The sequence below is a fragment of the Dermacentor andersoni genome, unplaced genomic scaffold (assembly GCF_023375885.2).
Source record: "Dermacentor andersoni unplaced genomic scaffold, qqDerAnde1_hic_scaffold ctg00000067.1, whole genome shotgun sequence".
NCBI classification, from domain to species: Eukaryota; Metazoa; Arthropoda; class Arachnida; order Ixodida; family Ixodidae; genus Dermacentor; species Dermacentor andersoni.
In genome coordinates this window covers 133,954-160,353 of record NW_027314779.1, presented here as the reverse complement: position 1 = coordinate 160,353, position 26,400 = coordinate 133,954, and the positions used below count along the sequence as shown (strand labels likewise).

Genomic DNA, 26,400 nt, shown 5'->3' with positions numbered 1-26,400 from the left:
GGGGACCCTGATCATAAGGAAATTTACAGATGAACAAAAATGAGTTGGTGTGCGTGCGGCTAACTGGACGCTTACCAGTATCATTGAAAAGAAAGGTGTACAATCAGTGCATTCTGATGGTACTAACATAAGGGGAAGAAACTTGGCGACCGACAAAGGTGCTCGAGAACAAGTTGTCCTGCTGAAGAGTGATGGAACAAAATATGTCAGGCATAACGTTAAGAGATAGGAAGAGAGCGGTGTGGATCAGAGAGCAAACGGGTATAGTGGATATTCTAATTGACATTAGGAGAAAAAATGGATCTGGACAGGTCATGTAATGCATAGGTTAGATAACAGGTGGACTATTAGGGTTACAGCATGGTTGCCAAGAGAAGGGAAGTTCAGTCTAGGATGGCAGAAGACTAGGTGGGGTGATAAAATTAGGAACTTCGCAGGCGCTAGTTAGAATCGGTTGGTGCAGGACAGGGGTTATTAGCGATCGCAGGGCAAGGTCTTCCTCCTGCAGTAGTCATAATATAGGCTGATGATGATCATTAATATAATTGAAAACCTTAAAACATTCTCTTCAGCTGGTGTGAACAGCAATTCTAAAGTTGTTATTGATACTAAAGTATGCAGCTCCGGAATTCTCTCTCTTGAAACTGTCTTCCGGATGACTGCAATGTGGGAAAAGCCATTCCTTTTTTTTTCTAGTATTGTGGCAAGCATTCTCGTTAATGTCATATTAATTTTCGGAGCATATAGATTGCGAGTGTACCAAGCAGAATCAAGGAACTTGCCATTTATTGTCACACAGCTAACTCCCTACACTCTAAAAACAAAGAAAGTTCCGGGCACTCTCCTTGAGGGAGTATCTGCTTGTCCCATATTTCACTCTCTTTTCGAGAGTAGATCGACCCTCTTTGAGGGAGTAGGTCAACTCCTCCCGACAGTCCATACTTACTTACATGTGGGGAATATTTGATTCCTTCATATGCAGCTTCTGCACTTATGCTTGGTGAATGGGGTGCAATATGTAGTCGCCGAGTTACTCAAATGAAACATTTTCTCTTAAAAGGTCAAAATCTTTATTGATCAGTCACAAGACAAACTGAATAATTTGAGAAACACACTGACAAACACATGAAATCAAATTGGAATGATGCCCATGACTTCAGAACACATCTTGTAATAAAACATGAGTATATTTTTTAAGGTTTCATCAGTATTACGGTGTAGAAAGATCCTTTAATTTCAATTGGCTCCTTCTTTTCAAAAATAAAGTATACAATGGAACGTTAAACATAAAACAAACGTGTGCAAACTCACAAAGTACTGACACTATGATCGATGAGAAAAATGCGCCAAATTACTAGCCAGCAAATGCATTTCTGGCACAAAACGCATGCACTTATGTGGCAGAGGTTACCATTTGAACTGCTTAGCATGGGGCTGGTAATACCCGCCGTGGTTGCTCAGTGGCTATGGTGTTGGGCTGCTGAGCACGAGGTCGCGGGATCGAATCCCGGCCACGGCGGCCGCATTTCGATGGGGGCGAAATGCGAAAACACCCGTGTACTTAGATTTAGGTGCACGTTAAAGAACCCCAGGTGGTCCAAATTTCCGGAGTCCTCCACTACGGCGTGCCTCATGATCAGAAAGTGGTTTTGGCACGTAAAACCCCATAATTAATTAATTAATTAATTGGGGCTGGTAATGTAGATAAATTGTGCAGGAAACTTTTTTTGTGTGCCATATTCTAAGACAGCAGCTCATTTGATAACGTCCTGTACAGTGTATGGCTGTTCCTGACCGAGAGTACAGTGCATTTAGAAATGTGTTGTATATTCTCATGGAAGACTGCTGATCTAGCTAGCTTTGCTTATATTTAACATAATGTTATTCATGTATGGGCTGCACCTCATTGTTTCTAAGTGTGTCTTGTCGTGGTTCTGCAGCAATATCGTGCCCGGTCTCAAACCGGTACAGAGGCATATTATATTTCTTATTCTGTTGGCCTCCTCACGAAAGTAGTTTTCTGGTTCTGTTGGGATTCATCCGTTACACTTTCTCACAAATAACTAAAATTAAATTTACAATATTATCCAGTGTGTAGCAAATGAGTATAAAACTGCAAGGAGCATTGGCATTAAAATCTTCCGCATCAAATTTCCTGTCATATATGGTAGCTTTTCATTCCCATTAGGGTAAGAATGCTATACTTCTGAGGAGCAGCTTTCAAAATTACATGATCAATTATTGTGACTCTTTGAATATGCAATCTAACTAAAGTATAGCATGGCTTCAGATGTGAACCAAAAATTAGATATTATGAATATGATGCATCAAAGGCGACATAAGTACAGGCAGGGAAGTGCAGGAAAAAGATAACCAAAGAAACAAAACATAAATTGAGAATGGCACCATCCTGTTTCACATATCCCTTCCATTCACGTGGATTTTGCATGGGACAATGCATATACTTGCACAATGAACCAACTACCTGAAACCAAAGCTTTTTTCCTACTGATGTGGTTAAGATGCGCTAAAGTAAGAAAAATTATTGCACTTCACAGAATCTTCGACTCAAAACAAGTACATATGTGTCTAGGAAGGTTAATACATCTTAAGTCCAGGAGAATGTCTACAGAAGACATGAAACTAAGGTGCTTTTGCTTAACACTATATGTTCACATCCGCCAATTGATGACAAAGTCTTCTGCTCAGATGCTCTCAATTCTTTGCATTGAATGCATCTCTACCCCCACTAGCATACTTGGTTGGCAACTAGTTCGGAGAAACCACAATTTTACATTTCTAAGATAATTTTCAATTCCAAGTGACTCTCCAGCTTCTAAGACGTAAGGTTTGCACTGCGGTGTACACAGTTAAAGGCCCTAATTGCTCCTTGCTTTCACTTCGTGAGGCACGAGCGGTTCTAATGAACTGGTTTCGTGAGCATGCACATAAACGATAATGACTTCTTAAACACGCATCCTAAGCACTTGCCCAGTGTGCCCTTCGCACCATCTCTGGTTGTGCCACTGCTCAAGCCATAAGTTGAGGAACATATCTGCAAACATGATGTTCAGTAGGGATGAAAATACGGTCCTCCAGTGCCTATAAGAAAGGGGAACAATGCTTGTTATGGCAAGCTTACCCACATTTCAATAATAACAAGAAAGTTCACTGCGGCCTGGATCTAAGCTTACTAAAAGGTATTAACTTATATTCTTTTATGAGGTGCGCAGTGGAGTTCATTTTTGAGAGATTCGACTACTGCTGCAGTTTGAAGTCTAGCATTTTACTTACTTGAAGGGATGTAAAAGTTGCAGTTAGACCGCAGATATTAGTTTATTAGACCAACTCTTTGTTTTGTGTACAACAGACGACTGGTAACACGGAATTAAAGCAGCGTTTTATTTTTACTTTATTTCTCTACTAAAAATATTAAAGCGATAAACACAGTTTGATCTGCCATGAAGTAGCAAGATGCACACATAACGCTTGTAACTACAAGAGGAAGGGTGCTTTAGCTGTTCATACGACATAACTCTGAAATGCCAACTCATATTAGCAAACGCAGAGGCATGTCGAAAACAAAGCGTATGCAAAGCGCCCCTCCAATTGTAATTCCATACAGCAGCCTTTATATTCGATGCCGATGCATAACTCGCTGCTTGACAATTCACCGAGTTCCTAGGCATAAGCACCCTTTCAGATTCGCACTGGGCTCGAAAACAACAGGAGTCATAAAATCTGTCATAATCGCATCATTTCAATACATGATCAAGAACAGTTCAGTCTTGGTGCTAAACACCATGAGAGCGATTTAGTGCATGACGGCGACCAGCGATGGCTGGTCGCCGTCGGCGGGCCGTCGCTTCAACTGATCGCTCGTTCTGGAAATCTAGAAATCGTCGCTCGTCTCCCGGAAGTGCTATGAGCAACTAGCGAATAGAGCGAAGCCGGAACTGGATGTATGTACATCCAGGGTGTCTACCAAGTTGACATTTCCAAATTCCCCGAGTTTTCCAGGTTTTTCCTGAGTGCCTTTGCAAAATTCCGAGTGATGGAGAACTGTGTTTTATGTCAAGACGGGCTGAAACCATGTCGCACGATGCTGTCACTCTCTGGTAAGCATATGAAAAAAAAAAAAAAAAAATCCGACAATCCAATTTCAGTACAAATAGTAGTGTTTATGTTATTCAAAAAAATAATAGAAGGGAGGGGTTAGTAAAATGCAGAGCAAATAAAATGTATTCGAAAAAACTTGCAAATCGAGTCGGACATTCTCAAATACAAATAAAAAGGGGATGCATACAGAAGCAAATATTTTTGAATATGAGCTATTTCTATCAACTGATAGCAAGCTCAGTGGTACCAAACCCGAAATTTTTCACAATTGAGATCCTCTCTCAACAGCTCGTAAGTCACGCTCAACTGTGCTGACATACTCTCAGCCCGCGCACGAGGCCTCAGTGTTGTTTCACTGCTTTAAACAGTTTACTTTGGTTTGGGTGAGGGACACTTGCATCTCGGCGTCAGCCAACACTGTTTTTTGAGGTAGGGCTCCTTCAAAGAAGCGGTCGCATACTTCATTCCCCGTTCATTCCTCAGTGCGCCGGTCCTTTCTGTTATCCTCCTCCTTTCGCCACGCGTTCACCCCACGCACAATTTGAAGCATATTCTTGGTCAGTTTTTAGTTAACGTCCAATTTTTCGGACCCCCTAGGGGCCGCTAGAACTTGCGAAAAATCAGGCAGTCCGAAAAAATAAATGCATGTCTTTTACTGCCCTTAAGGGTTCAAATCGATACGGGCTTGTCTGAAAAAGATCTGAATGCCTGCCAGTATACTTATTAGGCATATCGGTGCTCCTACTGTGACAGGAGAGGGCGAGCGCAGGCGTGTAATATTAAGCAATACATACTGTGTCCCACCCCTTCATACGCTTGTTAAGCTTCACCGCAATAGTTTGCAAATGCTTCACCGCGGTACATTACTGTACTGAGGAAAACTAACTTTCAAAAACAAGCATTATGGAATGCGCCGTGCTTTCCGAGCTTCGAAGTCAAAATTATTGCCGATAGCGGAGAAATGAAGAAACACGGCATCGAACGACAAGAAGCTTAATAGCGAACGTCGAAGCAGCTAGGCCTAGCGTTGCCGCAGTGGCAGCTACGACTGCCAGCGGATCTGTGTGCGCGAGCGCCGGTTCGAGGCGGCGAGATAATCAAAATGGCACCGGTGGTGGCTTTGGTTGATGCCGTTTCGGACCTGCGGTCACGGCAAAACGTCCACAAAATCGGACGGCGCAGAGTTCTTGCGTCCGAAATTTTAGACATCTGATACATTGACTCTATGGGGTACGTGGTGGTGCCGCGAAGCCGTCGAAATGATCGGGAATCCGGAAAGTCGGTCGTTGACTGTACACTGGCAACTCCTCCAGCCGACGACAGGGCGTCAAATACGATTCGTTACGATTACTGTGTGTTACTGCAGCCAACATTACCGCGACTTTCGACCCTTTCAATAAGATTATAGCTAATTTTCCCCGATAGAGACACAAATTCCCTGAGATTTCCCTGAGTTTTCCCAGACTACTCAATATCCCTGAGAATTCCAGGTTTTCCCGGTTGGTAGACACCCTGACATCGCTCAAATACTACCCCTTGTCGCGCGGAACGAGGAAATGATTGAATTTTTATACGTGCAAGGATAAGAATGTACTGCAAGACTGTCGTAAATATATTATGCTACTTTTTACAGTAAAGTATATCAACTTAAGTTACTAAAGCACGCGTCACGCTAGTAGCACGACACGCTCTCTCTCAAAAATACACACACACACAAGAAAAAATCATTGGGACAACCGTGTATTCTCTGAATGAGAACAAAGAGCACGTGCACATCAATATATGCAGTGCGCGTTTCAAACCTGGACACAGCCGCTTGATGCAAAAGCACAGGGTGCGGCCCGCTGCTTCGCACCTGAACGGCGTCTCGGGCCTAGTTCTCCGTGCGCCCGCTGCGGCGCCACTGATCGGGGACGGCTGCTGATAGAGAGCGCCTTCGCAGCTGCGTCGGCAGGCGTGATCTCCACTCCAATGAAGGCGTAAATAATGCGTTTTATATTTGGAAATTGCAGATAAAATCTTGAAGTCGTCATTAGAAGTGTTGATGACGCCAGAAACGCCAATAGATTGTCACAGGGGTGGAAATCTGTTCTACAATACGCCTGAACGCTATCCGTTACCGTTGTCCGTACGATGCACGACCGGGAAACACACTTCCATCGAGAGGTTCTGCTTGAATCAATCTACCAGTACTTTTATTCACTTCTCGTGAACACGTACGCAAAGTAAAAACTTTACATGGGGAGAACTTGTACCGAGTTTCCCAACTAATGCAACTTAGATGAAATAGAAACGCTTATCATTGCAAATAATCATCAGTAGATTGTTTCTCATCAAGATGAAGCATACTGAGTGATGCTGGAGCTTATCTAAGGTCCTGACAATTATGACTTGCCCAACAGCGCCTCCTGCCTCCCTATCCTGCTTGGCATCAAATTCAGAGATGGGAGAGGCGTACCACCCGCTAGTTGAATTTTGTCCTCCATGCGGCGCTCTCAAACCCGGCGCAGCTCGCGGCGCCATTCTTGTCTATAGGGATATCACGCGAGGCAGCTCGCGGGTAACACGTGGGCACGATACACGGCAGCCGCTGCAGACAGACCTCCGCTCACACAGCGCTTTATTTCCATACAGGCGACGCAGGCTATCTTTGCGCCTAATGGCGAAAGCCCTTCTTGCGGACCACTACGCTTCTCACGCTTTCTCCGTACCCTCCTCCTCCGATTTCCTCCTCGCGCTGTCTTCGCTATCGCAGTCGTTCGTCTCCCGCTGCGCTCCGCGTTCGCTTTTGTCTTTCGCCATGCTCGTTCGATCGGTTACGAGGGACAACGCCGACGCTCGCCACAGGAAGGGGCCTTTAAGAACTGCGCTCTAGAAACACTCTAAGGGCGTTAACAAGCCGGACTTCCATAGAAATATTCTATGAAATTACATGTTAACTTCTGTACAACGCGGCTACATTCGTACGACTTGAGGCACTAATACGAAGTAATATAATATTGTACGTCAATCTGAGTGTTTCACGTTTCCGCTGTAGGGCTAGACTGCTTTAATCTCCAGTAAAGGCACATTCGACTAATTGTTACAAGCAGTGCTACCAATGCCGTACAAGACGGCTTTCAAGCTGTTTTACACAAAAAAATTGGGTTCTACGTGCCAAAACCACTATCTGATTATGAGGCACGGCGTAGTGGGGGACTCCGGAAATTCACCGTATATTCCCCGTATATTCCCCGCGGAAGCATTACGCGATACTCGACTCGATACTCGAAGCTGCTGAAGACACTGCTACGTCAGTAGCCTTGAGTGATAAATATATATACTCGGGTACCATAGAGGCAACAAATCTTCAACCCTTCTTATGGCATAAGTTCAGGAACTATTTAAAAGGAAGGGGTACTGAAGTATCATATACATTGCATATGATGAAATCAAAATTATGGAACTGGATATCCGAGAGGACAGAAAGACACAAGGAAGTGCTTCTTTTCAGATTAAGAATAGGGCATAGCTACGACAGTTTCTCTTACCTACCGACTGGAAGTGATCATCTAACATATAGTACGATTGGCAATAAAATAACTTAACAGTTATCCTCATTCTTCTTCAGTGCCCTGATATATAAGCAGAGGGAAAAAGTACTTCAGCTCCCTGTATCGTGAGCACATACGTCCCAGCTGAGCATTTTATCTCAATATTATGAACCACTTCTTAACTTCAAAGTGGTGTTAACCTTTTTACCAGGAACTGACGTCTTAAATTCCGTCAGGTTATTTGTAGTACGAGCTCCCCTTGGAGGTTACAGCTGAAACGTAAGCACATTTGCACAGCACGTGCCTCCAAGCTCCTGCGTCCAAAAGCTCTGTTGAGGTACTAATGTTACTGTCACTTATACTGTATACATCTCACTTAATCAACCTTCGTCGTAACACTTTTATGATCATAGCACACATCACTAACCATTGTCATTACTTTGATATATTGATTTCAAGCAATTTACACCGACTGATTCAAGGCCCGGGCCCTTTACAGTCATGTTACATCCTTGTCTCCATATACCATTGGTCACGTATTATACCGTGTGTTTGGCGCTCATTGGCCGGAACTGGCCCTTGCGCCAATAATCAATCAACTATCCTTCAAACAGCATTTCTTATAGACTACATATATTAGGTGCACCTAGAAGACTTCAAAAAGCAGCCAACGATTTGCTCTTCCTTAATTACGTAGTCGCGCCCTGGATTCTAAAGTTCTTGCTTGGCTGCGAACATTTTCCACAAATCTTTACCAGTTTGCATCAGTCAAAGCATTTGCTCCTCTGCGTTTTAAGTTGGCTGAGGGCTGTCTACTAAGACCTCCGCTTTTTCTCATTTTCATATAGGACTTGACCATTTGCATAAAGTCAACATTTTCGACGAGTCTTTCTGCTGATGACCGAGTGTTTTGTAGACAAATTAACAGTGACTTAACAGTAAATTAACAGTGAATTACCAGTAACAGTCAAAGTGGCTAACTTGCACTTTGACGTTAAACAGATTTAAGAATAATGTCAGGTATAGAAAATGAAACACAGGATGGAAATGTATGCGTGTTTCTTGGCAACATATTAGTCATCCTACCTGTCACATTAATAACACTGATTTGAAATTGGAGCACGCGTATAAATACGTCGTATGACCTTGGGGGGGGGGGGGGGGGGGCATTCATTATCTAGCTGACAGTGCTAGTCACATGTTAGCCTACCTTCCAAGAATAATTTTCATGCTAGTGTATAGCTCAAATTACTGCTATTTAGAACACTGGCCCGAGCTAAACTAGAATATGCAGTACCTGTATTGAATGCCGGTCTCCAATCCCTCATAGCAGGCTTAGAGGCGGAGCAAAAGCGCACATCACGTTTATTTCCAGCTATTATTGCGCTGCCAACGTTACAGCTATGAAAGACTTTTCTTTACCAAGTCTTTCTCATCGTAGGAAAATATGTCACCTTTCTTGCTTAATTTTTATTATAATACTTAATTTCCAGACGCATTGATCCTTGTCATAAAATATGCATCTTGTTTTCATTACATAAGGTGTTATAATGACTCGTATATTCCGAATACATATTTGCGTTATAATTGCCTTCCCCATAGCGTTGCCGCCATTACAGACATTAATTACTTTGGAGATGCTGCTATGTACAGTCAACCACAAAAGTTTACGGACCATGGGATTTCCGATGGGACTTCGATTTCCGGGCATCCTGTAACAGTAGTCAGTCAAACCGAACATTACAATGTTTTTCACATATAGTAGTAGAGGCTGCAAAATCCAAATACTAGGTGGCTGTGTGAAGCTGCGCATATATTCAGCCTTTTCTCAGATCACGTGTTCCATGAACTTTCATGCTTGACTGTACCTGTTTTACGTAAATAGCGACGCGACTGACGCGTCATTGTTGTTATGGCAGTCAAATGTTCTTATTTTGTTTTCTAATGTTCATGTAGCTTCGTTGTATTTAATGGCGTTATTAACTATCCTGTCTCTGTAACACCTTAAGGGTAAATAAAAAACGACAGCGAGGTTCGAAGCATGGAAGAATAGCAGTCGACGCCGGGAGGTTTGAAGTGCAGCACAAACAGCAATGAATGTACCAACCATTTAATTTCAGGAACAGTACACACGTGCACTGAGAACGCGAACAGCGCATTATACATGGCCTCTAACCCCAGCTTTTGCCCCATGCAGGCGTAATCCTGTTGGTGCTATCAATGGACACACTCTTCGACTTGGAATCCCTCACCACGCGTATTCCTGACTCAAGCTTCGCCTGTCGCTATCAGTGTGCGCTATCAGTGTGTGCTATCAGTGTCGCCTGTGCGTGTCAGTGTGCCGTGGTGTCATCAACAAAGTTCATCTTCAGTGATCCAGCAACGTTGACTGTTGCGTCATCCAGCCAGGCACATTGCAAAAGCCTCGCTGCGCACTTCACCTTCAGTGGGCTCGCGAACAGAACTTTCGACATGGCCCGTTCTACTGGGATTTGTCCCGTACAGGTGTGTACTAAAACTTCGTTACACACTAGGAAACAGTGATGACCAGTTCCTGTTGCTATTCCCACGCCCCCAGGTGTTTTGCGAGAATATTTGACTACTATGAATAATTACCTTCTTCAGTGGGCTTATATTTCGGGCGTTGTTGAGACAACCACTGGACCTAATAATAAATCGAATGAACTTCCTGAGATCAAAACACTGCCTGAGAATCCTGCAGGAAATTGAAGATCACGTTTCGCTTTATCAGAGAAATGCACACATCGCTATTACAATCCCCGAAAACATCAGCTGAACAGTCCACCGATATTAAAGCCATAAGAAATAGCCAGATATAGAATGAAATTAAAGTTCACAGGTTTGAGCAAATAGATGGACAGTATAGAAGATGTAAACCATAAGAAACAAAAGGCAAAGATCTGGTCAATATAAATACCGGGTGTTATAACAAACACTTTCAAAAGCTTTTAAAGGTGGCCTGTGACAGATAGCACAATTCTAGTTCATGAACTGGTCTACTTGAAGAGGTGGACGTGCACAAAGAATTGACATTCGTAATCAGCTGATTATCAAAAATTCACCGATTACTGTTTTTAACTAATTACCTAGTGGCCAATATTGCAATTTACAGATTCTAGCCTTTCGCAAGACGAATCAACTTGGAAATAATTCTCAAGATGACACCAGTTTCAAGATATTAATTCCAGAATATAGCAGAGAAATGCACTGACGTTCCTGTTACTTTCTTTTAGAAAACATCGTTTTAGGCACTGAAGCACAAAAGTAGCTGGAACATTGATGCATCTCTCCACAAAGTTTGGGGATTAATATCTCGAAACTGGTGTCATCCTGAGAAGTCGTTCCAAGTGGATCTGCCTTGCCAACTCAACGGCTTGAATTTGTAAACTGCAATATGGACAATGAGGTAATTAGTTAACAACATAATTGGAGAATTTCCGGTAATTATTTGATTATGCATTTTAATATTTTTTGCAAGTCCACCTCTTCGAGGAGACCAGCTCATGAAATAGAATTGTGTTATCTGCCACAGGCAACCTTTAAAAAGATTTGACCGTGTTCGCTGAAACACTTTGTATAGCAGTATCCTGGCAATGATATACAAAAGCGCTTTTTTTGCTGTCATGCGTCAGCGAACTTGAAGAGCAGTTGTTGACGCAACAACCTATTCATTCAGAAGTCAGATGCTAAATAAACATAAAAGCAAACTGAGACCAAGGTTATACCTGCGCTAAAAGCAACACTTTCATACCTTTCAGCCGATTTGACTGAATGAGCTTACTGCTTTGATCTTTCTTTCTTAATGGGGAAAATACTGACACGATTGCAAAATTTTCAAGCTTCAAGTGAAATGCAAATTTATTTCGTTGAGCTTTCAGCTCAAGTCAGGCCATATTACTCTTGGTGAATATGCTTCTTCCACAAGGCGTCTCGCTCGCAGGGAAAAAGCGAGCCTCGGGCACCTGCAAATGAACTCAGATATGGCAAACCGCTTGTGAACGACACGCGCTATGTTCTTCATGCTAAACCAAAGCGCGCGACAGAAAAAGATCAAGAACAACGTGCAGGTTATTCGGCATAGCGAAGGAAAGGGGAAATGGAATGTCTTTTTCACATCATGTATATGTATATCCTGTTTACTATAATTCGAGGAGTGCTGAACAATTCCTCTTCCTTCAACCATTGGCCCTGACTCTCCACACATTGTCGCCTTGACGAAAACATGACCTTCGACTAATGGCTTCCGAAATCTTTAAACATGCCAATTGTTTCGAAATTGATCCGCAGGAGCGGGGATGGCGTCGTGGAGGCCGCGTATTCGACATTTCTAATAACAATCCTTGTTCACGCATTCTTAAATTCTTTTATTTAGATCACGCTGCAGTCCGTAGACCAAGGAGGGGTGGCATAATACGATGAAAGCTAAAAATAAATTCAAAGAATATGCAAAAATAGAAGCAGTGAAAACATGGTTCAGTAGTAGGCACACTGTAATAACTATTTACAGGTAAAGGTCATGCAACACTGCGAAGCACTAGTCACGGACATTCATTTGACAGCTATCACAGTTTGAATCCTGTGGTCATGAAGAAAAAGATGCATAATTTTCAAATTTGGGGTTATTAATTTCCAAAAAGGCTTCAGATAGTAAGATTTATCGATAGTCCGAGAAAAGAAGGAATACATAACGTAGAATATTAGCGAGCACGAAGTGCTGTTCAAGGGTGTGAGTATGCGTATGTCTAGTTTGTCTAGAATACCTGTTACTACTGATCTCAAAATCGTCTGGGCTTCATTTTCGATATATTACCAGAAAGTTATAAGTGTCTTTTATGCCCTCCTTCTCCATTACAGCTTCATTAGCGAAATGCCGAATGCGATTGATATGTATCCTCAGATTTTCCATCATCACCGCTTTATTTACTAGGCAGTTTAAGCCTTCCAAACAATAAATAGGATACTCAGACTTTAGGATCACCACCCGTGACAATATGCTCCATTATTCTGTCGTTTTTTTCCGCATGTGCTAGTGCAACGTACTAGGGATACGTCTTATGCCTCAAATGCTCTCGATCCATTACGTTGTACTCAACATGACTTCACTTCTATCATTACCTTCTTTCCATCTTTGAAGAGGAGCTGAAGAGGTTTTAAGGAGTAAATACCAAAGGATACGGCCTTTAAAATGAGGCAGATTTTCTAAGTGAGCACTCTAACAAAATCTACAATGAATTGCACTACACAGACACTTTCTAGCTGTTTAAAGAAAATGCAGAGTGACAGCACCTTGTACACAAATGTGGAAGAAATGAAGTGTACAATCGCCCATTCATCTTAGCTTAGCTTCAGACATCTCTAAATTGTTGCAAAAACTGGGTGCCAGGTAGTGATCGCATCATTTATGAAGTGATCAAACACGTACATTCAGAAATCCGAAAAACACTTCTATCTTTTCTGAATGCTATGTGGGCAGCTGGATACATTCCATCTTCTTGAAAAGAAGCTATTGTTATCCCCATGCTTAAACAAGGAGCGAACTACATCGACGAAATACGTGAGGCACAGTGTTTATATATATTATAAATAACATGTAGGCTCGCTAACAGTTCATGGTACGTAAAACTTTTGCACGTCTTAGCAGTAATTACGTTCTTCGAGGATTGCAGCAGCAGAAATTGTAGAACGTAGACACAGAAACAAAAGAACAGACGTGAAAGTAGCCGCACCGTCAATTGATTGCTTCATTGAAATTCCCGTGTTTTCTATTTGGTAGCAAAATCTGGCCCCTTTTATCTGCTTGTTGTTAAAGGGACGAGATTTGGTGGCGAAATAAAAAGCGCGGGAATTTCAACGAAGAAATCACATGACAGTGAAGCTACGTCCACGTTTGTTCGTTCGTTTCTGTGTCTGTGTTCTACAATTTCTGCTGTTACAATCCTCGAAGAATGAACCTACTAGCTCAGTTAAACCGCCCTTTTGACAGTAATTATATATGCAGGGTATCTGGAGCGTTATTACTGTGTTTTAGAAACAGCGCCGAACTTACCATGCTACCCTAGAACTGTAAACATCAAAAAGATCACATATCCATTAAAACGGGTGGAATATTAGGTGTAATTTCTTCAGCAAGTCCCGGAAAGCGTATATGCTGGAAGGTTTCACACAGACCAGTGAGATAGGGGCAACGTTTTAAAGTGCGGGATATAATTATAGGTAACTGAAATGTTTATTGCAGCTGCTGAAAAGAAACAGCTTCCCTGGAAATGGGGTTGCAATTCTGCAAGGTGACACAATTCTGCACTACTTTGTTGTGTGTTTGTACCGTTAGAGACTGGGAACTCGTTTAGGCTCAACTTTGTGTGCCATCAAGAAATCTGATGTTCAGTATTTGTTACCATTATTCGTGTTGCAGTAGTAGTTTGGCTAATGACCCTCGTGACACCATTTTTGCAATTCCAATAGCCAAACGTTCCTGCAGGTGATCTCAGTACCGGAATATTGTTTGGCATACTGCTGTCACCCAGTTCAGCTTGTTTTGTACTAAGTGTACGGAGCCTCCGTTATGATTTACATTACGATCAAATTCTTTATACCGTGCATCAGCGTGGACTGCATCATCTAGTTTGTGCTATATCTGCTTACTATGGCACGAGCTCTTTGTAGTTCCATCTATTATCTTCCTGGAGTGAGTGACCACTGTGTTTTTCACTTCATGGTAAATGTACCGGTTGATCAAGCATCAGCGTAATCATACCAAGCATGTAACAAATTGTGGAGCTGCTGAATTTGATTATCTTAATCATAAGTATTGTGTTTTCTTCGATGAAATCTGGCAGGGTTTCTCAAAGCAGTATCTGAACAACTATTTGAGCCGTTGCATCCCTCACAAGCGCTTGCTACACTAAGCCTGGTAATGTCTAATAAGCACGTGCTTGGTTTAATTAACCACAAAATGTAAACGAATGCCTCGTTTTGCTAAAGTTATCAACTCCGCATCACGTTGGGATAACTACAGCTGATTAAGTGCAGACAATAAAAAAGAGCTGAATACTCACAGTTTTGATGCTGACTAGCAATCAAAGACACTTTCCGAAGGTTACTTATAGAATGTGTACTTGCCATGTTGCACTTCAGACACAGGGCCGAAAATTTATCCTTAGCGAAGAAAGTGACAGTGTCATAAACGCTATGTTTTCTTTGTCGTTCTCGTAGGACGACAGTTTTTGTAATCCTGATTATGGTACATTGGTGTTTCGACCGATGCATTTAATTTGTTTTTTATTCGACAGATAGATCAGTTTTACGGAGATGTTGGATTAGTCATGGAGAAAAGTGCAAATTCAGTATACTGTAGGCATGGCTGATTTCAATACAAAAGTGGGGAAAAAGCAGGCAAATCAACGACCAACCGGCGACCACGGCATCCATTCTAGGAGCACTAGAGGAGAGATGCTGGTAGAATTCGGGGAAATGAATAAGCTGTGAATAATGAACGCCTTCTCTAGGAAGCATAGCTACAGACAGTGGACCTGGCAAAGCCCTAGCGGTGCCCTAATTGTGAAACAAGAAATAGATTTCATACTTTCTGCCGATCCTGGCATAGTGCAGGATGTAGAAGTTTTAGTGTCAAGTGCAGTGATCATAGGGTTAGCCAGGTTTAGAATCCACCTCAATTTGAAGAGAAAAAGAGTAAAATTGGTCAGGAAGAAACACGCCAACCGAGACGCAGTAAGGGTAAAAGCAAACAGACGTGGGCTGGTATTCGCAAATAAATATGCAGCCTTAGAGCAGAGATGAATATGACATATAGGTAATGAAGAAACCGTAACTAGGCTAACTTCAGAAGCAGCAACTGAAGTGGGAGGTAAGGCACCAAGGCAACCAGTAGGTGAGCTCTCCCAAGTAACAAAGGAGCTAATAGAGAAATGACATAGAATTGAAGTGTCCAACTCAAGTGATCAGATAGAGTTCGCGGAACTGTCAAAACTGGTCAACAAGTAGAAAATAAGTGATTTCCGAAATTATAATGCGAAAAACATTGAGGAAGCAGTAATAAATCGACGCAGCATGAAATCAGTGAGAAGGAAACTTGGCTTAGGACAAATCAAGGTGTATGCACTGAAAGATAAGCAGGGTAATATCATCAGCAATCTCGAAGGTATAATTAAAGCAGCAGAAGAATTCTATACTCACCTGAACAGTACCCAGAGGACTCGGGAGTGCTCCATTCGAAACAGTAATAAACAGGATACAGAAACTCCTCTTATAACTAGAGATGAGATCAGAAGGGCCTGGCAAAACATGAAACAGGAAAAAGCGATGGAAGATGGAATAATAGTCTATTTAATCAAAGATGGAGAAGACATAATGCTAGAAAAACTGGCGGCTCTCTATATGAAGTGTCTATTTACTTCAAGGGTCCCAGAAAACTGGAAGAATGCAAACATTATACTAATCCACAAAAAGGGAGAAGTTAAAGAATTGAAAAATTATAGGCCCATTAGCTTACTCCCAGTATTATTTAAAATATTTACCGACATAATCCCCAATAGAATAAGGGCAACACTGGACTTTATTCAACCAAGGGAACAGGGTGGTGTCAAGAAGGGACACCCTACAATGTATCACACATGCATGTCATAAATCAGATTATCGGGAAATCCGCAGAGTACAGTGAGCCTATCTATATGGCTTTCATAGATTACGAAAAAGCATTTGATTCTGTAGAGATACGAGCAGTCATAGAGGCATTACGTAATCAAGGAGTACAGGATGCTTACATAAATGTCTTGGAAAATATCTACATACATTCCGCACCTACCTTAAACCTCCACAAGTAGGAATGTACCTATAAAGAAAGGGGCCAGACAAGGAGACAATCTCCACAATGCTATTCACTGCGTGCTTGGAAGAAGTATACAAGCTATTAAACTGGGAAGCTTAGGAGTCAGGATTAACGGCGATTATCTCAGCAACCTTTGGTTTGCAGGCGACATTGTTCTGTTCAGCAACACTGGGGACGACTTACAACAAATGATTGAGGACCTTAATAGAGAGAATGCAAGAGTGGGGATAAAGATTAATATGCAGAAGACAATGATAATGATCAATAGCCGGGCAAGGGAATGAGAGTTCAGGATCGCCAGTCAGCCTCTAGTGTCTGTGAAGGAATACGTTTAGCTAGGTCAATTACTCACAGGGGACCCTGATCATGAGAACGAAATTTACAGATGAACAAAAATGAGTTGGAGCGCATCCGGCTGACTGGAAGCTTACCAATATCATTGAAAAGAAAGGTGTACAATCAGTGCATTCTAATGCTGCTAAATTACGGGGCAGAAACTTGGCGACTGACAAAGCAGCTCGAGAACAAGTTAATGTCCAGGTAAAGAGCGATGGAACAAAAAATGTCGGGGATAACGTTAGGGGATAGGAAAAGACCTGTGTGGATTAGTCAGCAAACTGGTATAGCCGATATTCTAATTGACATTAATAGAAAAAAATGGCGCTGGACAGGTCAGTCATGTAACATGCAGAATAGATAACTGTTGGGCCATTAGGGTTACAGAATGGGTACCAAGAGAAAGGAAACTCAGTCTGGACGGCAGAAGACCAGGTGGAGTGATGAAATTAGGAAACTCACAGGCGCTAGTTGGAATCGGTTGGTGCAGGAAAGGGGTGATTAGAGATCGCAAGACGAGGCCTTCGTCCTGAGTGGACATAAAATAGGCTGCTGCTGATGATGATGGTCATTATTATAATTGAAAACCTTAAAACATTCTGTTCAGCTGGTGTGAACAGCAATTCTACAACGTTCTTAATTATTAATACTAAAGCTTGCAGCTCCGGAATTCGCTCTCTTGAAACTAGCTGTCTTCCGGATGATTGGAATGAGGGAAAAGCTATTCCTTTCTTTTTCTAGTTTTTTGGCAAGCATTCTTGTTCATCACACATTAAAGTTCGAAGCGTATCGATTGCTAGTGTATCAAGCAGAATCATGGAACTTCCAATTTATTGTCATACAGCCAACTCCCTAGAAGATGATGCATTTCTTTAGAAGGCTTAACACCGTTCGCGAAAAACATTATCGTGGGAAACGTACAGTGGCCCACCAACGATTTTTCTAGTAGAGGTGCAAGTAGTTGGCAAACCACGTGCGATCTGATTCTCTTCTAATCCACAAAAATGGAAACGTTAAAGAACTGGAACATTTTAGGCCCATTAGCTTACTCCCACTATTATATAAAATATTTGCCGACATAATCTCCAATAAAATAAGGGCAACACTGGACTTTAGTCAACCAAGGAAACAGGCTGGCTTCAGGAAGGGATACTCTACAATGGATCACATCCATGTCATAAATTAGATTATCGAGAAATCTCCAAAGCACGATAGGCCTCTCTATATGGCTTTCATAGATTACGAAAATGCATTTGATTCAGTAGAGATACGAGCAGTCATAGAGGCATTACGTAATCAAGGAATACAGACTGCTTATGTAATCACCTTGGAAAACATCTACAGAGATTCTGCAGCTACCTTAATTCTTCACAAGAAAAGTAGGTAGATACCTACAAAGAAAAGGGTCAGACAGGGAGCCAATCCCTCCAATGCTATTCACTGCGTACTTGGAAGAAATATTCAGGCTATTAAACAGGGAAGGTTTAAGAGTAATGATTGACGGCGACTATCTCAGCGACATTCGTTCTGCCGATGACATCGTTCTATTCAGCAACACTGTAGAGGAGTTGCAACGAATGATAGAGGTCCTTAACAGAGAGAGTGTAAGATTGGGGTTGAAGATTAATATGCAGAAGACAAAGATAATGATGAATAGCCAGGCAAGGGAACAAGAATTCAGGATCACCAGTCAGCCTCTAAAGTCGGTGAAGGAGTACGTCTACCTAGGTCAGTTAATCACAGGGAACCATGATCATGAGAAGGAAATTTATAGAATGATAAAAATGGGTTGGATCGCATACGGCAGACAGTGTCAGTTCCTCACTGGAAGCTTGCCACTAGCATTGAAAAGCAAGGTGTACAATTAGTGCATTTTAGTCCGATCTTCCCGGCAGCAAGGATTAACCTTGTATGTAAGAACCAACCTTGATTGTACATATTTGGTTATAGTGGAAACGTACAACTCGTGTTCGCAGGACTTATTTTTGTAAGACCTGTGTCGTCTCCTTGTTGGGCTCCGCTGTGGACGGCTGGCATTGCTGCCGAAAACTGAAATTGTCTTATGGATATTTCCTTTCTGAAACTCTCTGATCGCCTTCAAAAATGCGGGCGTGCCGAAGTATTTAAATTTTTTGGCCAAAATGCCAGAAACCTTCCCCCGCTACCAAGTAATTCACTCTGAGAAACGAGGGAAGGCAACGAGAATGATCTTGTTTTTCCTCGTTTCCAAATGTCTAATACAATCTATTGGCCCAGTCTCTAACGCATCAATACTCACATGTGGCGACCTCATATTTGAACTTCATGACAAAAAGCAATATAAAAAACTACATAACCTAGTGTGTTTTGGGACGTACCAGCTTCAGTGACCCCACATTGCACCATGAACACCATCCGCGATGTGATTTCCGATGATGATTCGATGGAGCTGACAGAGACTGAACTTCTGGAATGGAAAAATAAAATGTTATCAACATAAAACAAATCAAAATAAGGCGTGATGGAAAAGAAGTTGACATTGAGCACGTAAATCTCACATTCGGTTCCAGTGAGCTGCAAGAAACCACGGAGGCAGGCTAAGTTAAAATGCGTGTAAGGCCATACATCCCCAACCGTCCCCGTTTCTTCAAATGCCAAAGACTCGGCCACAGTTCCCAGAACTGCTGAGGCCGACTGACCTGTGCTAAATGCAGTGACACGAACATCCATATGAACCCTGCGGAAAGGCTCTACACTGCATAAACTGTGACGGGTAGCATGGCGCACACTCGCGGTCCTGCCGACACTGGCAAATAGAGAAAGAAATCTTAGCAATTAAGGCAAGAGAGAACCTCTCATTCAAGGAAGCACGGAGGCGGGTCTCGTACCTGTCAAAGAACAGCTATGCCAAAGTGGCGCGTAGGGCGGCAGGGTCACAACGGCTTCCGGCAGCTGTCCGACCCACGGCCATAATGCCCATATGATGCCCATAAGATTGCCGTTCATTTCTTTAACACTAACATCCTCTTCCTGAGTTAAAGCCAAATACCTGCTCTGTAGCTTGATCCGGAATTCCTCTATTTTCCTTCTTACCGCTAACTCATTGATCGGCTTCTTATGTACCAGTTTCTTCCATTCCTTCCTCAAGTCTAGGCTAATTCGAGTTCTTACCATCTTATGGTCACTGCAGCGCACCTTGCCGAGCACGTCCACATATTGTATGATGCCAGGGTTAGCGCAGAGTATAAAGCCTATTTTATTTCTAGTCTCACCATTCGGGCTCCTCCACGTCCACTTTAGGCTATCCCGCTCGCCGAAGAAGGTATTCATTATCCGCATATTATTCTGTTCTGCAAACGCTACTAATAACTCTTCCCTGCTATTCCTAGAGCTTATGCCATATTCTCCCACTGCCTTGTCTCCAGCCTGCTTCTTGCCTACCCTGGCATTGAAGTCGCCCATCAGTATAGTGTATTTTGTTTTGACTTTACCCATCGCTGACTCCACGTCTTCATAGAAGCTTTCGACTTCCTGGTCATCATGACTGGATGTAGGAGCGTAGACCTGTATGACCTTCAATTTGTACCTCTTATTAAGTTTCACAAGACCTGCCACCCTCTCGTTAAAGCTATAGAATTCCTTTATATTACCAGCTATATCCTTATTAATCCAGAATCAGACTCCTAGTTCTCGTCTCTCCGCTAAGCCCCGGTAGCACAGGACGTGCCCGCTTTTTAGCACTGTGTATGCTTCATTTGTCCTCCTAACCTCACTGAGCTGATTATATCCCATTTACTGCCCTCTAATTCCTCCAGTAGCACTGCTAGACTCGCTTCACTAGATAACGTCCTACCGTTAAATGTTGCTAGGTTCAGATTACAATGGCGGCCTGTTCGGACCCAGGTATTCTGCCTAACCTAGGGTGGTGACAAAGATAGATTCCTTCTGATGAATCCCAGGGACCTCGATGCGTCTGCTGGCAACATTTATTATGCGTTCTGCCCAGGCTAGTTTTGTAGCAATTAAGTCGCCAAGGTACAGGTATTCCTGTACTTCCAATACCAGTGTCCAGTGCAACGAGTATGTATAAATGGAGGGAAACCGTTCCTGAAACACGCGCATATGTTTACATTTCATCATCTGCTTTGAGCACCAGTTTTAAATTTGGTTTAAGTCATTCTGCTGATGCAGTGATCTTTGTGGTTATTGATCCGGCGGTAAAGTACGAATTCATATGAAAATAGACGGATAGTAGATGAAATTCCGTTAGGTATGTCGTTGATAAATATTAAGAAAAGTAGCGGGTCAAGAACCGAGCCTTGGGGGACACCAGATGTTACTTTTGTTGCTGAAGGATGCTGAACTCCTATCAGTAAACTGCACTTGGTCTGTTAAGAAGGAGTTTATCCATTAGAAGAATAATTGGTCGAGGCGGAGTACCACGAGTTTAGTGATAGTTCGTTTGTGAGCGACGCGATCAAACGCTTTCGTGAAATCGATGTATATGATGTCAATCTGAAACGAAGAATCTAAGTTGAGATGAAGGTCAGTATTAATTCAAAAAGCTATTTCACAGGATAACCCAGGACGAAAACCATGTTGTTTAGGTGAAAAAAATGAGTTATCATCGAGGTGTTGTGCTATGTGTGAATATAAGATAAGCTCCAGAAGCTTGCAGGCTTTGCTAGTTAGTGAAATGGGCGGTAGTTAAAAAGGTAGTATGACTTCCGCTCTTGAATATTGTTAGGATCTTCGCAGTGACCTAGTTCATTAGAACAGAACCCTCAGAGATAGACTGCATAAATATACCTGTCTAATGCGACTAGAAACCCAATCAGTAGCCTTTAGAATTTTGGCAGGAATATTGTCGGGTCCTGGAGCACACAACATTTTAAGTTTGTCAATTAGATTAGATATACCAGTGGAAGTAACACTGACAGGAGGCATCTGAGTAAATCCCGATCTCATTCCTACAGGTGCCCCCCCATTTGGCTGGTGAATAAAAACTGACGTAAAATGCGCATTCATTACATCTCAGCGTTCCTCATGAGGAAAATGTGACCCGTCAAGATTGGTTAGACATAATTGAAGAGCGATATTTCGGGGTTAAAATATTCGAATGTTGTGGCGGGTTAACGCGCACAATATGTAACATGTCTTTGTCAAAAAAATTATTTTTAGAGCGTTTTGCGAGTTTAGTATATTCGTGTAGACGTGCGAAATATATTTTCTATTTATTTATCGGGATGACACTTTGGTTGCACGGTATAGACGATATTTTTTTTTGATGATCTTCTTATGATGTTTGAATACCAGGGCTTACCCGAATCACTTTGAATGCGGACCAGGGCTACGTGCTTGTCAATTAAAGTTCACCGCAAAAACAAAACGGATTTGAGACGAGGAAACTCGGGAAGGAATTCCAGTAATTCAGAGTGCAGCTCGTCAAAGAAAAAGGGATCGGATTCAGGTGGGCAGCTAATGGCTACCAGTATCAGTCTGCTCGAGGCAACGGACGGTTTAGCGCAAATAGTTCTGTTGTTACAATTAAACGTGAGTAGATAGGAAGGCAAGTTAGATTTTACTAAGAACAACACACCAACACCTCTGTGCCCGCGCCCTCCTGTCATGTTTGTAAGGTGTAAAAAGTGATTTATTATGCAAAAGTTCGTCAGTTATTTGCGGAGTAAGACGTGATTCAATTTTCACGGCTATGTCAGTGCTTCTGTCATTCAGGAAGCCTTCAATAACGTCTTTCTTTTGGCAAATAACTCTGGGTATTTGTTAGCATGCAAAACATGCCCTGATAACGCAGTGAAATGACCTGGGTGGGCATTGACAAGGAAGGCAGAGAGCGTGCTGGTGCGAGACCATCTCGTAATAGCTACACCTTCAATTCAGTGACTAAGTCAATGTCGGAATTGTAGTTGAACTGCTTGTTATCGTGAAGGAGCCTATCAAACCGAATTTTGCAGGGAACCTTTTTGTGTTGAGCATAACAGTTTGCTTCTCGCCTGCCGCACACACGCGGAGTAGTATTCGCATATTGAAAACAAGAAACCCTGAAGTTTCGATCCTGCAACAATAATTTTCCAATTTATCTTCAAAATGTGCAAGCTTAACAACTGTAAGATGGTTTTTGCCGCTGTAGAAGTGGCCAAGCCTGTGCGCTCTTTCAATATTGTTGAAACATCAAGATTTTGAAGATGAAACGTCAAGATTTTCCTTGAAAACAGGAAGTATGTGTGACTCGGACTGAGGCCACATTTCACTTTTCGTGTCTTGTACCCCAAGAAACAAAAGGTTGCATACACGGAGATGGTTCACGCCGTCTTCAAGTTTTTCCGTTACTGCTTTAATTTCACATGAAAGTGTGGAAATCAGTCTCAGCGTGAGAAGCAGGTTCTCGCTCCCTGTTAGCCCCTATAGTTTTCTCCAGCACACCAGCATGGTTGGAAAGGCGGTCAACGAGATTCTCCATATTAGACTGAGCTGAACGAATGAGGCTGTGCTCTGTCAACTAAGTATTTTAGCTTGTTTCCGGACCTGACAGTGTGTTGGCAATAGACTCAAGCCTGGGTGCCGGGTTAAGTTCATTGTGTCCTGATAGCATCAGCAGGAGTGAGGTACCGTAAGCACTGATGCAAAATGCAACAGAATGAATGCCATGAATGAAGAAGTTCAGGGGGCATGACACTGTCACTACACAAGGATCACTAGAATGGTAACTACACGTGTGCAGTAAATAACTAACTTGCGTTAGAAAGGGCGTATTCGGGAACATGGTAGAAGCGGCGGCGTGCCCCCACTCGCTTGGTGTTCAGAGTGGCAGGTTTCGGCAGTGTAAGTTTATCGATCCGAGCTGGAGTGGTTGCGTTTGAGAGAGTTCACTCAGGTACTGGGAGCATAATCCATCAAACTCAAAGCTGTCCTTATCAGAAGTTAGAAGGCTTACAAATGCGCCATTGGGTGTGGACATTTGATGGTTGCTCGCCTGTGGCACCCCCGTGTACAACGCATCCAATCTATATCTGACGTGAAGAGACTCGGGGAAGCAAGACAGAGGGATCCCGATTCGCGCCCACCTCGAGGGCTCGCCTACTGAGAATAAAAAGGGAGCACGATTGCCAGATTAGACCATATGGTCCCCACCAGCTGTATCGTAAGTCAAGCCATAGGCGACTTATTTTTACAACGAATCCATGTACCTCCACCCCCAATGCAATTGTCAGGTCCATGGGCAAAAAACGCGGGCCTATCTTGGAGGTAGTGCAGTACTGCCAAACCGTGGTGGAGGTGAAGCACACTTCAACCACTCCACCCCTGATAATATTAAAATAAATATTGATAAATGAAATAACTAAACCAATATTCATTGTTTCTAGTTGAGGTGTACACTGGAATCATTTGTGAACAGCGCATGGACTCAAGAGCAAGAGGCATTGCCATATACGCAAAGGACAAGGTGTACTTACAACCATACGCCCTTAACTCGCAAGCGGACAATGCCACCGATTATGGGGATGCCTATGTCGTACAAATGAAAAACGGTATTGGGGTTTCCACAGTGTATATTGTTGACCTTTTGGGTCCATTCCCGTTATCTAACAACAAGAACCGTTGGATAATTGTCTGTGTAGACCATCTTACACGGTATGCAGAAACTGCAGCTATACCGTCTTCCACTGCCGCTTACATGGCGGTGTTCCTGCAGCGTTCCGTGGCCCTTCGTCATGGCCCACCACGTGTCATCATCAGCGACCGTGGTCGCCAGTTCACGGCTGATGCCATTGAAGAGTTACTTAGTTTGTCCACTTCACAGTTCTGTCATTCCACGCCGTATCATCCACAGACCAATGGCCTCGTTGAAAGAACAAACAGAATGCTGACCAACATGCTTGCCATGTACGTCTCCTCCAATCAGAAGAACTGGGACGACGTGCTGTCCTTCATCACTTACGCATACAACACGGCGAAACACGAAACCACGAACTATAGCTCATTTCATCTCCTGTATGCAAGGTTACTGCGAAGCCCTCCGGACACTTTCTTGCCCTTCGTTCTGCACAGTGACGATTATGTATCGAAGACTTTGTGTCTCGCTGAAGAAGCCCGTCGAATAGCTCGTCTTCATACTCTGGCCTCGCAAAGTCGTTCGAAAGAGCGATACGACAACCGTCACATACAAATATAGTTGGAAAAAGGTGACTTGGTCCTCCTTTGGACACCGCAACTCAAGCACGGATTGTGCCAAAAGTTCTTGTCACAATATTCAGGCCCATTTCTAGTTGTGGACCGCCTGAGCGAACTCACTTACGTCATAGCTTGCCTACTGTGCAATGGTCGGCGATCAAGCAGAACTCAGCTGACTCATATTGCTATTCTGAAGCCTTTCTACCCTGCTTCTCCATCCTGACTCACCCCACGGGCTTCATCTGCTTGCGGGGAAATGTAACAGATACGAAAGGCACGGACAAGAGGAAAGAAGAGAAGACGAAGGGAACGAGGAGTTGGAGAGGCCGAGCTGCACTACTATCACGCTACGATCATCGTCCATCTCCTGTAAATAAAACCATTTCTTCGCAACTCTTTGTAACAGTTGTGGTGGAAGGTGCGGGGTAATCGACACCCGAAGACAGAGGCTGAACCAGAAGTTCTTCGACGGAGACGTCGCCTTGCTGGACTCCCGCCGCATCTACCGGAGTTGAATATGTCCCACGACGCAGACGAACAACGGCCCATTCCAACAGCTGCGCCGACAAGTTCCGTTCTACAAATGAAAGATGCGCGTCGCTTCGCCGGAAGATCGGACGAAGACGTCGAGGAATGTCTCATCCATTATTACCGGGTGAGTGCCGCCAACAAGTGGAACAGCGCTTCTCAGCTTTCGAACGTCGTGTTCTTTCTAACGGATACTTTGTTGTTGTGGTTAGACAATCGCGAGGAAATGTCCACAACATGGGGAAGATTTGTTTCTGAAATCAGAGTGATTCGGCGACTCTGCGACAAAAAAGAAAGGGGCAGGACAGACGCTACTGCAACGTGCGCAAGTGCCAGGCGAAACCTGCACGACCTACATTGAGGCGATAATAAAACTGTGTAGGATGGTGGACTCTGGAATGTTTGAGGAAGACAAAGTCGGGCACATCCTGAAAGGAATTGCCGAAGACGTTTATAATTTCCTCGTCGCAAAAGACAACCTGGCTTCCGTCGCTGACATCATTCAGCACTGTCGTACTTTCGAGCAACTGAAAACGAGGCGTACACGCTGAAGTTTGGCAGGCTAGCCAATGTGACGACAGTTGCAAGCGTGGACAGCAACCAGCCCCTCGATCTTGCATCAACGATCCTACAAATAGTTCGGGAAGAGCTCAGCCTGCACGCTCAAGTGACACATCCAGGCACTCATAGCTTCTGCCTACCACCAGATTTCGAGTCAAACGTGGCATCCTTCTCCCCGTATCCCGCGGTGAGGGGCACTGAGGATTATGAACTCGCGCCCCGACAGCAGCCACGTCTCTACGACAGAGGCCCTACTTATGCACTTGGCCACAACGAGAGCAGCTG

General features: G+C 43.2%; 2 long non-coding RNA genes across 2 annotated transcripts in view; one reads left to right on the top strand and one right to left on the bottom strand.

The window, feature by feature from the left end:
• The window catches only part of LOC126524113 (uncharacterized), a 177,095-nt gene that overhangs the window by 18,948 nt on the left and 131,747 nt on the right, over positions 1 to 26,400 (top strand). The window contains exon 3 of the long non-coding RNA XR_011891388.1: positions 9,850 to 10,157. This is a non-coding gene — a long non-coding RNA (uncharacterized lncRNA). The remainder of the gene's footprint in view (positions 1 to 9,849; positions 10,158 to 26,400) is intronic.
• Positions 1,053 to 21,005, bottom strand: LOC129382651 (uncharacterized). Its single transcript, XR_008610712.2, has 3 exons — positions 19,212 to 21,005; positions 5,922 to 6,085; positions 1,053 to 3,102 (listed from the first exon to the last, which is right to left on the bottom strand). It is a non-coding gene; the product is annotated as an uncharacterized lncRNA (long non-coding RNA).